This window comes from Coturnix japonica, chromosome Z, assembly GCF_054131305.1.
Source record: "Coturnix japonica strain WE chromosome Z, WE-NBRP24, whole genome shotgun sequence".
In the NCBI taxonomy this organism is placed as follows: domain Eukaryota; kingdom Metazoa; phylum Chordata; class Aves; order Galliformes; family Phasianidae; genus Coturnix; species Coturnix japonica.
Genome location: NC_140702.1, coordinates 61,016,145 through 61,028,325, shown reverse-complemented (window position 1 = coordinate 61,028,325; position 12,181 = coordinate 61,016,145). Strand labels below are relative to the sequence as shown.

At 43.1% G+C, this 12,181-nt stretch overlaps 1 protein-coding gene across 2 annotated transcripts in view; it reads left to right on the top strand.

Annotated features, from left to right (window-relative positions):
• The window catches only part of JMY (junction mediating and regulatory protein, p53 cofactor), a 57,541-nt gene extending 50,391 nt beyond the window's left edge, over positions 1-7,150 (top strand). For both annotated transcript variants that reach the window (XM_015848570.3, XM_085528831.1), the window contains one exon: positions 2,076-7,150. The gene's annotated coding sequence lies outside the window, so the exon portion shown is untranslated. The remainder of the gene's footprint in view (positions 1-2,075) is intronic.
• Positions 7,151-12,181: the final 5,031 nt, after the last annotated feature.

Here is a 12,181-nt window from a genome sequence, read left to right as displayed (position 1 = left end):
ATGAGAGTGGTGAGGTACTGGCACAGGCTGCGCAGAGAGGCTGTGGATGCCCCATACCTGGAGGTGTTCAAGGCCAGGTTGGATGGGGCCCTGGGCAGCCTGGTCTAGCATTAAATGTGGAAGTTAGTGGCCCTGCCTGTGGCAAGGGGGCTGGAGATTCATAATCCTTGAGGTCCCTTCCAACCTGGGCCACTCTGAGTCTGTGAACAAGCATAATAAAACTCTTGCTGAAACTCAAAGCTCTGAAATTTTGCATTCTGAAAACTCCCACTATCGCAGACCATTAGAAATCAAGTCATAGGTATAAGAAAGGCTTGCCTTCAAATTGACTTCGTTTTCTCAGTGCAGTTATTTTCTTCATTTCCTATATCACTTAGCAAGAGTATTATTTAACATTTGTAAGTATATTCATGTACATATCCAGAAGTGACCTCAGATATTCTTAATCCAATTGGTGAACTCCCTAAGTGCTTTCCATTGGAACTGCATTCTCACAGAAGTCCTACAAGTACATTGCTGTACTGTATAAATTAACATTTTTCTTGTTACCTTTAATAGCCCTTTAGGCATTTCAGAGTGTTGGTTGAAAATCACTGCTATGCGGTACCTGTAGTGCACCAGTTCACTTCATCTTTTACAGCAGTACTGATCTGAAGTATCCTGTCAGTTTGCAGCTCTGGCCATTTCCCATTTAAGAGTGCTCATCTGACAAACACTGAGATCCTGTGAAATCAGCTGGACCTAAAGCAGGGTGTAGTGCTGGAGTTCTGAGTGTGTTTCTTGGGAGTTTTCACCCACCCAGAACCTGCTTTCTCTTAATAGTCTTACTCTACTAAGAAAACAATCCTTTTCTCATGAGATGAGACTTAGACAGATTTGATTGAAGAATGGTTGTACAAACTGGCTAACAGATCAGAAATGAAAAACTGGCCCATGTTATCAGTGTGTGAAATAATCTGCTAGAACAGAAAGTCTGAAACAAAGTTGTGTTGAAATTCAGCAGAATAAATGATTTTCACAGAGATGAATGCTTGAGCATCTAGCATGATTACAGAAGAGTAGTAGAGAAGAAGGGCTTTCAGAATAGTATTTTGTTTTTACTATTATAAGTTATTACTGATATCAGTTTGGTACTATGCTTTATTAAGAAAGGACTGATATACTGATTTTTATCTGTAACATCTGCATATCCAAAAACAGTTGCATAGGAATTTTAGGTTCAAGAGTTATATAAAAGAATTTTGGCAGCTGCTTTACAAATTTTGCTTAGAATGTATGCATCCTTATAGACTAAATGTAATGTGACTATTTGCCTTAAGAATGGAAGCTAAATCTATGTTTATCAAATACCAAAAAGTGTCTTAGAATATGCATAGTAGATGGAAAAATATAAATATACACTAAAATAATTTTCTTAGTTATTGATGTTTGAAGACAGTCGTAATTAATTTCTGCAGGAGACCTAGTCATACCTTGTATTAGCTACTGTGCGAGTTAACTTCTGTCCAAAGTTGTGATTACCTTTTTTTTAAAAGCAGTTCCTTCCATACCTCAGTCTAAGCCATGTACAGTAATGCTGAGGTACTCCTTGTATCTGAGGTACAGCTGAATGAGCAGCATAAATGTACAGTGGATTCTATGTGAGTAAAAAAACAAAGCAAGATTTTTTGGTTATCAGAGGTATCCCAAGCTTTTATAGTACACAAAGATGGCAATAGTACATTCAAAGCACTGTAAGTAGTTGCAAAGCATGGGTTCCTGGGAGTGATGGACAGAGTAACTGGGTGAAGAAGTCATCTTCTGTTCTCTACAACCTTTTAATCCAGGGCTTCTCCAAGCTTAGGTGAGTGTTCAGTGGAAAAATACCATAGGGAAGAGGAGACCTGGTCATACTGTGTGTTAAGGTGTCATTAGCTTGGGAGCGGTTGTGCCCTGGGAACAGAGAGAAACAGGGTTTCTTCTAGACACAGATAAGATTTGCATGTTGGACTTGCCTAATACTTTGATCAGAGAGGACTTGTAAAGCTCTTTAGCTTTTCAGATGTTCCTGTTTTGTTTTTTTTTTCCCCAAACAGGTGATATACAGCCACTGAAGGGAGAAAGGAACCCCCAGTTGAAGACCACTTTTCCTCTTCATTTTGAAAATGCAGAGCCAGCAGTTTTGACCATCAGTTCCGCAGGCGGCTTTTCTTTCACAAAGATATAGTCTTTCTTTGGCAAATGATTCAGCATCTGGAAAAAAGGGCTTGAAATGGAAATTTTTCAGGTCACTTTTTTTATTATTTGTTCTAAAAAATTTGGTTTGAGTAGAAAGCTAAGTTGTTCTGACATGCATTTTATGTAATCAAGAATGCCTGACTCTTAAGCACTTTTCATATTTGTATTAGTAGTGTGTGGCCAGTTGTCAATGGTTTATGGGCTGGTTCTTCTCCTCCAGACAGGTACCAAGAACAGGAGCAGGAACACTTTTAACTCCAAGTGCACTACATAACGTTATGTGGAACACCAGTAACCAAGAATCATAAAACTGTGACACCAGTTAAGTGGAGAGAGCATTTTGAGCTGGGAGTGTATTTGCTGTTAAAGTAACTGTGATCTGGCTGGAACAACAAAACAGGTATTAAGAACTACCCTTCCTGCACTGAATTGCAGGACTGCTTGAAACTGCTTGAAAGCCAGTTAAGTAGGTCCTCACAGGAAAGTAGCAGAGATGTTACAGAAAGAGCAGGATTCCTTGTTGCACCATGGTAGCTGAAATTCAGTTATGTGCAACTATTACTTTTTTTTTTCTTCTTAGTTTGAAGAAATGGTATGTCAGTATGAAAAACAGCAAGTGGTTACAGCATAATGAGAAGTAGGAGCTGAATTCAGTACATCTTTAAGAATGTGTTTCCAGCAAGATGCAGTTATAGGAAGACATACTGGCAGCACCGTTTTAGAAGGTCATTTGTAATCTTAAGCTTTACTAATGTAGACATTTTCATGCTTTTTTAAAATAATTTTCAGCTGTGTTAAACCAAGTATACTTTATCATTTCTTGTAAGAAGCAATATTTTGTAATTTCATACTCGGAATTATTTTTCTGTTTGGCTTAAAAGGCTTTGTTTGAATACTGTAAGCAGCCTTCTTTTTAAAAAGATCAAAGCACTTAAGCATACTTGATATTTCAGTTTTGAAAATAGGCTTTTCTTGCTTTTGTTTTTATTTTATTCTCCTCAGTGGCTGCAGAAATGTTTGTACTTCATAGCCAAAGGCCTGCTGGCTGAAAAAAAAAAAAAAGGTTCCCTTTTGTTCATGATTTTTTTTTTTTTTTAAAGGAAGGTTACAACTTCCTCTGCAATGAAACACTTAGAATTAATCCTAAGCTTGGTGGCTGATGGCTGCTGACAGCTGCACTGAGAACGTGTATCACTAGGGTAAGAGGTGTCAGGGGAGAGAGAGTCTTGGAACATCCAGAAGCACCGTGTGATACTACAGTCAGCCTGTTAAAATGTTAGGAAAGCTGAATTCTCACCAGCATTTTACTTGTATTGGCGTGACATGCTCTGCGTTTGAGAAGTACGCGGTCTGTGTCCTTGTGTAGTACGTTCCATTCACCATTCCCCTTGTGGGAAAAAAACAACTACTATGGGGATAGTGTCTTGTTGGTTTTGTTGTTTGTTTGTTGTGTGTTGTTTGGGGTTTTTTTTTAGAGCAAAGTTATGCTTTGCTGCTGTCATACAATGGAACACGTGCTGTGTCAGTGTTCCTGGCAGGACATTGCATGTCTTGCTGTTTACTTCAGTAAATAGAAACAGAAGCACTCTCTTTAGTAACAGGTTACATAAATGTGCAGGAGCCTCAGAGGTTGGACCCTTCAGCTGTTCTGCTGTGGCTGTCCTGAAATTAAAGCTTGATTGGACCCTTGCTATTGACAGGCATTTTCTTAACCTTGTTGCCTTATTTATGGTAAGTGGACATTCATTCTTAGAGCACCCATGAGTAGAGTTATTTCAGAGCTGTACTGATTTTTGCCATATGTATTAGTTGTCAGGTCTACATGCTTCTCTCCTGAGATCGGTTCTATGGCACACTTCATACTGACTTTTACAAGGACCTACAGCTACAAGGCGTATTTTTCTTAAACTGCTTTTCTGAACTCATTAATGGTGTGGTTGTAAGCAAACACTGTGCTCATGCAGCAATAACCGTGATTTCAAAGTTTATCATAGTCATTGGACGTTTGTTGCCTGTAAGTGGTGTTTTTTTGCTCTGCGTTTGTCTTCACTTCCAGTCACACCACACTTTAAAACTGAGTTAAATAAATTTTTGGCCACAGCACAAAGCAGAATTAGGTGTAGAATGGTAATTCAGGTTATACGATTTATCTGAATCTTAGTGCTGTATAAGTAGTGGTGATTGAGCAACGATGTCAGTTTTTCCTATTTTCCAGCCTGCATATTCATTCCTTACAGTGTGCATATGGGACTCCAGCAAAAGTTGAGGTCAAGAGAAAATATCATAGTTCTAAAATATAGGCACAGTGGTCCCTTTGCACAGTGTTGTGTCTACAGTTTACGGTTGTGTTGTGATAAATATAAGTAGCTCAATGCTTTACTGTACTGCAGCTTTTGGATTTATTTGCTGTGTGGTCTGTCAGCTTTGCCTTGAATGTGTGCATGACTGAGAAAAATTACTGTCCTTAATCTGGTTTATATTTAGTTGAAATCTTAGATTCCTGTAATAGCTTAGTTTATAGAAATGGATTTCTCATAGGAGCAAGTGTTTTATGTGCACACAAAGAATAGTTGTTGTGCAGAGCACAGCAGCTTATATCAGTTCAGAACTGCCATCTTCCACATGGAATGAAAATGGTATATCCCGCACATACTGCGGGGGAAAAAAAAACAACCCCAGATCCTAGGTTTTAATCTTAAACAAGTCACTAGATGTCACAATTTCACATCCCCACTGTGATACAGAAATTGTGCACACATGGTGTGCAGACTAATGCATCGATCTTCCCATCCTTCTCTGCGACATGACAGTTTGCAGGGGGGCGGCGGGAGCAGCAGATGGGGAGAGTGTGGTCACAAGAACCTTACGGGACTTCTGACAATCCTGCAGATCTGGCTCTTCCATAGCTGATAGAAGCTCTAATGAATGTGTTGGTCCTTGAGACACCATAGCGAGCATCATCACAAGGAAATCATTTAGGCATATGCAAGGAAAGAGAATTTCCATGAAAAAGGCCTTTCTACGTATCACTGATATTTTTCTTTTCTGTCTGGGATTTGCTGTGGTGGTTGCATCCATCTGTTGCTTGTTGTTGATCTTAAGCAGTCTGCCAGCTCTCATGCTTTTTACATCTTTAGGAACTTGCTTTTGTGGTTCTGGTTAAAGCTGTTCTATACGGTATGACTGATCCATCATGCTGAGGAGGTGGAATGTGTGTTTATTGTGCAGATGCTATCTGAGGACTGAAACATCTGTGAATGAGAACAAGAAATGAAAAACGAAACTTGCAGGTAACCAAAGCATCAAATAGGAAGGCGTTCATCAGAAACTGTATCTGCATCAACATGTGTTTTCCATCCTCTATTCACAGAGGTTCCAGATCCTTTAGAAATGATCGATATTCTTGGCGTGTTCACTTACTTTTCGTGCCGTAGTTATTTTCCTTAAGCATCACTTTTAAGGTTTGCTAAAAACTCTGACAGTCTGCGTCCTACACCAGGCACCTGTAAAATAACTTAGTATTATTATATATTGTGTTTGTTTTTGGTTTGGTTTTTTTTTTTTGGTTTTTTTTTTTTTTTTTGTGGCTGCATTGGGGATAGAACTCAACTTACTTCACTATGTTATTTGTAAAGAATCATTTTGATATATAAGCACTATATTCTGTAATGTCTAATATTAAAGTAATGACAGATGTGTTGTTGAAATGCAACTTACTGAGAGGAGGAAGCAGAAACTGTCATTGGTCAACGTTCCCCTCGCTTGTTTGTTGCACTGAATTTCAAGAGTGTAATTTGTAAATCGATTTTGTTCACATGTGTAATCAGATTTTATTTTCATTGTAATGCTTATGTAATTAACTTACCTGTGTATATTTCTGGTAATGATTCCATAAGCATGGACAATATATTGTTATGTTTAGCACTACAGAATTAATGTTAAGAACAAGCAAAGCTTATTGCTAAGGAGCAAACGGAGCACCTTACTGGGAGAGCGCGCTGTGATTTCAGTGCTGCGGGGCTGACAGACAGGAGGTCATTCCAAACTTGACTGCAAATTGCTCTTCAGTGTAGTAAGCACATTGACACACCGCTACCAGTGCTGTGAGAAGCACAGCAGTGGCTGTTTTTAACCTATAAATATACTGTAATTTAAAATTTTCCTATAAAACGAGTTTATATTTAATTGCTGCCTAATACATGTACTTAAAATTAGGATTTTTAGCAGGGCTGAGGGTGGGTGGGCATGCCGGTGTATTTCTGGGAGGGGCTGTTGTATATAAGTTTCTTTGCACTTCCCATTCAGTTTAACTGTTAACCCAAACCCAGCTCTGACTGCGACTGCGTACTTTATTGTGGTGGAGGGCACACCTTCTGTGGCCCCAAGCTTCAGCATTTGACAAGGAAAGGTCTTTCCATTCAAATGTGAATACTCTGATGTACCTCTAACATGGAAATGACCAGGCAATGAATTTTACTCTGCTGAACTCAAGATGACGGTAGAGTATTATTTAAAGCCAGTATCTGAAGCTGTTAACCAGCATTTGGAAAGAGTCAGAGGGACGATTGCCTTTTGGTGAGTGCAGCCCTAACTCTGCAGCGTTGTCACTGCAGAGACTGTTACCTGTTCCGTACTGTTCTGCCTTAGGTGGCTTTGACTTTCAGATCCTTTCAGGAGCACTTTTGATTTCTGAATTGCGGAACAGGTGTTGGGGATCAGGGACACTCACTCAACATCTCCCAGCGTGTTACTGTGCTTGCTGTATGTGTTGGATTTAGTCTTACGTATTTACAGATACATCATCGCGACATCCAAGGAATTGGGATGGCTGCAGATTGTCTCGCATGAATGACATCAGTAAAGGTTAATGATGTTAACTTCTTTTGTTTGTTTGTTTTTATAAACCTGTTGAATAAACGAGAAGTAATCAAAACCAGTTTGCCATTCACTAGCTTTGTGCAATATTACCGGTAGACTCGAACACTAGTGCTTGGCAGTAAGGAAGTCCTTTAACACTGTTGTATGCAAAGAAAACGTGTTAAATGCGTACTTTATTGTAAATGACTCTGCAGATTTGCTATACCTAAAAATGCTCAAGGCTATAAAGTATTAGGCAACAAGTATCTCCTGAAATACAAAAGGTAAACTGAGCAATACCTAAGAACTAAAACAACTGTAACTGTCTGCCTTTTGCTCTCTTTTTCTTTAGTGCAGATTCCCTGCCATGCAAGTTTTCTTTTTGCTGTGTATTTCATGTTTTTATTATCATAAAGATTAAACCTGTACACAAAGTTCTGAACTCACCTTCTTGTACATGCGATGTAACATCATACTCACAGTTTTGGTGCTTACAAATGATTCCTTTTTTCTTTATTAAAGGATATTTATTTGACCACTGTTTCATTTGAGTACATGGCAGTGTCGAGAAAATAAACAATAAAAGTAGTGCGGTTTGGTTCCTACAAACAAAGAAATGATGGTCCTTTGGTAAGTTTCTGATGTTGCTGTTTCAGTGCCGCCAGTACTGTCAGACAGTGATGGCTGAGTTGTACTGCCGCAGGGAATAATTGCACCGGTGCAATGCCTTTGTAAACTGCTGCATAAATAAATCAGGTGTTGTGTGGGAGAACCTTGCTCTTCAGTAGCGCAGGCTAATTGAGCTTAAGTGCAAACAGAAAACTAGTTACCGTTGCCTAATGAAAAGACAAAAACTCTTTATGGAATGAGCAGATGTTTAAACTCAGGAATGCAGATTGCTCAGATCCCTTGTGGTGCTCCTACCCCTCAGAGCACAGCAGCCATCGCTTGGGGGCAGAGCAGCCTCCAGCTGTGCTACCTCTAAAAAGGTGAGGGGGGTGGTGGTGGTGAGAGACAGCAGGGCTGGAAACATCTGGCTTCACTCCTTGCTTTTTCTGGTACTGGCAAGATGTAGTTTGAGTAGCCTCACATCACAGCAGGGCAGGTTCAGGATGGATATTTGGAAGGATTTCTTCTCAGAAAGAGTGGTGTGGTGCATAGGTAATACTTAGGGGTGTGGGTTAGTGGGCTGTATGTGCACTAGGTGGATGGTTGGGCGAGATGATCATAGTGGTCTGTTCCAACCTGCATGTGTCAGACAGAAACGTATGTTGTAAATAAACAGCACTGGGCCCTGATCCATCTCACACAGCACCTGTCATATAGAGGTCATGGACGTCTGAGGTTTACTGCTCCAGCAGCCAGCACTGAGCAGAGGGGCTGTGGGGAGGGAGAGACTTAAAAACCAGGAGCAGGTTTGCCAGAGCTCTGTTGTTTGGGTGTTGTGTTTTTTTTTGCCCAGCTTTTCTCAGCAGTGCTTTCTGCTGCTGCTGCCTCCTGCTTTGCAGGTTTTCCCTTCCTGCTGCAGGAGGGAGGTGGCAGTGAGCAGACCACATACAGCACAGAGAGCCCATCTGGGACTAATGCTGTGATGTTTTGTGCTGCATTTTTATCTGTCAGGATAGAGCAGTGTAATTAACCTAACTGTAATTGTTCTCTGTATAACTTGAATCCTACAGGCCATGCAACTTGCAGGCATCGCTCTGTGGAATAGCAGGTGATGCTCCAGAGGCATTACCCACAATGGTATCTGCACAGCTGGGTTCAGCCGTGGCAGCAGGCATGTGTTTTCCATTGGCAGAACTGTGGACCCACCACCTTGTTGCTGCTGTGCCATCCCCTCCTCCCCATTGCTTTGAGACTCAGGTCTGTCTCTTGAATTCATGCAAACCTAGACCCCCACCTCAGCTCAATAGAAGGCAGCAGCCCAACTCCCTCAGCACTAGGCCTTGGTAGCTGGACAAAGGCAGGCGGAGCTGCTGCCTGTCTCCGTTACAGTGCTCTAATTAATCAGTCAAAACTCTGGCAACTACCAGAATAATTGCACTCCAGCCCCTGTATTCACCACCTTCTCCCTTCCTCCCCACTGTCGCTGACTGCGATTTGCTTCCTGCTCACCACGTGGACTTGCTTTCTCTGCTCATCTCACTACGTGTGTCCTACGTTGCTTGTGTGAGGCCAAGAACATCCATGGTCTTTCAAACATCATTTATTCTTTCGTTCATGTTTTAATCTTTCTAACTTGCAACACAATCCCTCTGCATATTGCTTTTTTGAAATTCACAGGAATAAGAAACTTGAAGAATCATGCAATTCATACAAAACATTTATATTGGCTACACTTTTTCTTCATATTTTATTTCAATCCCCATTAAATTCCAGCAGGAATGTATCTGAGCTCTGAGTGTACAAAGTCATCAGCGCATGCTCGAACTGCCATGCATGTTACCCGCACAGTGTAGACACAACGGATGCCGTATGAACTGACTTAATGTGAAGCACCATGAGGCAATGGCCATTCTTTTCCCACCCCCACCCCCCCACTTGCTGTGAGCAAACCGACATCTGGAGCAGACGGAGACCCACAAAAAACAGCTTGACGAGCCCCTCCACGCTGCGCCGGGCTTTCAAAGAAGTGTTGAAAAAAAAAGAAAATGGCCTCGAATAGACATTATAAATAGACCACGCAGCCCACCCCCTTGTCGCAGGAGCACACACGCCTGTGTTTGCCTGAGGGCTTCTACTGGTGGAAGGTTTCCTGAGGGCTTCTCTTGCTGGGAGGTCACAGACTCCCAGCAATCCGCACAGTGCCAAGAGGCCGAGGGCCAGCAGCGCCTGAGCAGAACCACCAGCTGCTCCTCGTCCCGCCCACCATCTCCACACCAACCAGCCATTCTCACCCGCCCGCAGCAGCCTGCTCATGTCCCCGCCATCCCGCTCCTCTGCTCGCCTTCACGCTGCTGGGCTGAGCTGTTGGTCACCTCCTCCGGGGCGCGTGGCGGCAGATGGGGCCAAGAGAAGCGAGGTGCACATTGCTGGTGGAGTCAATCAGCACGTGCGTGTTGTGGATGATGCCAAAGGCAAAACTAGTTATGCTTGATAGGGCAAATTTCTGCTCAGGATATGAAATTTTGTCACTTTAAAAAGACCGGTGTGTCTGCTCATGCTGTGTTCAGGGGAAAGCAGCTGAAGGTTGCCTGCCAGGACATGCTTTGCTCAGATTTGTAAACAATCCTATCTTATATCTAAAACACTAAAAGCCAGTTGTGGTCCCAAGTCAATACTTGCTCGCATTTCACAGAAAAACAGACCTTCAATTCTCAGTTTGCAGTAAGAAATGTCACACAGAAATCCAACCAGCATTTGTCAAGGCTGCTCTACCAGCAGTTTGGGGTGAACCTGTGTGCTGCTCCAGTCGCCAGCAGATCCTCCCTGCACTGGGTGCATCGACTGCCTTCAGAAAGTCCTCGCAGGCTGCCAAGTTTCAGGGATGCTCCTGAATAAGTGGCCATGGGCACTGTCCGTACCAGCTTGTTTAAACTGAATGCAGAACTTCAATCCTGCGCCCTTTGGAGTTCAGCATGCAGAAAGACCTACCTGTTCCCTAGGAGTTCTTTCTGATTTTTTCCCATTAACCCCTCAGCCCCTCACTGGCACAGCAAACCGTGAGCTGCCTTAAAAAAAAACATCCTGCAAATACACAGACAAACTCTAAGTTGCAATTCTTTGTATCTGCCAAGTCATTCAGTGCAGTGAGGGGCTGATCCTTGGAACACGGTCACCATGGCTGCCAGCCATGCAAGCAGCAGCAGCAGCATTTCCCAGCTGTTTCCAGCAGGGCAGTTCCTCAAGCACTGCTTCCTCCTCCTGGTACAGCAGAGAAGAAGAGGGACTGACAAATCCCACAGCCACCCCATGGCTAATTCAAAGTCAGACAAACCTACAGCTATTTCATCCCATACATAGGGATGGCATGGGTTCCTGTATGCACAGCACTCACTAATGGGCTAATTGCGTGGCCTTCATAATCTCTCTCTCTTTCAAAGTGGTGTGTAGGGGGTGGGAAGTGGTGCTTGTCTCAGACCAGCACGTAGTTCTGCTGGTTTTAGGGGTACCAATATGCTGTATGTGGGACCACCACCACCTTGGGCAGACACCAAGCACCCCTGGGGCCCTGCCAAGGCTGCAGGGGCCGTTTGTGCCTGCGGGACACCCGTGCTGCTCAGCTGCATGCTGCTGCCCACCTGCTCACACCCGCTGCAAGGCGGAGCTCTGTGCCTCGCTGCATCCACACCGTGCTTCCCATTCCTACCACCGTGCGTTCCCGAGAAACCACTGCTGCAGAAGAGCAGTACATTCAGATACAGAGAAAGTTTATCTTTTAAATTTCCACCTATTAATCAGAGGCTGATGTCTCTTTCACAAAGTCAGTTTTGCTTCCCCTTTCCTTTGTTTTCTGCCCAAAGAAAATTCCCATCGTCATTTAAGAGACCACAATCCAAAGCTGGAGAACTTTAAGGGTTCTTTTCCCTCTCTGAAAAACTTCACTTCCTAATTCTCTGCTCTCATACTTAACGTAGCTCAAACGGGGGAATCCACACAGGCAGACTGTAGATACGTGTACTGTGTCACTGTGGGTCTTCTCTCCCCTTAGCACTGGGGTGTGTGTGTGTGTGTGTGCTGTCTGTGATAGTCCTGGTGATCTGCTGGGATGGGACTCCTCCTCTGCTGGGTTACCCTGCACAGAAACACAAGCCTTCTCCAAGAACACCTCCAGGTGGCTTTTCTCAGCCCAAGGGAACCATGAGCACCTGGCACTGCTGGAGCCCACAAAGCAATGAGATGTGTGGGAGCAGGGGGAATCCCCAGAGCCCCATTGTGTGGGGGCCCGAACTGCTCACAGCTACAGAAAGAGAAGCACACCACAGATGGATGGAGCTGATGGCCGGAAAGCAGGAGGGGCCTTCAACCACTGCCATGACTGATACCGAACCTTGGGGCTAGTGGAGGTTAAAGAATGGCAGGAATGGTGCTGCAGACTGCTGGGATTTTGGCTTTGGTTACAAAGCAGAACTCTAATGCTGACTTTGAGGAGCCTGCAGCAGTT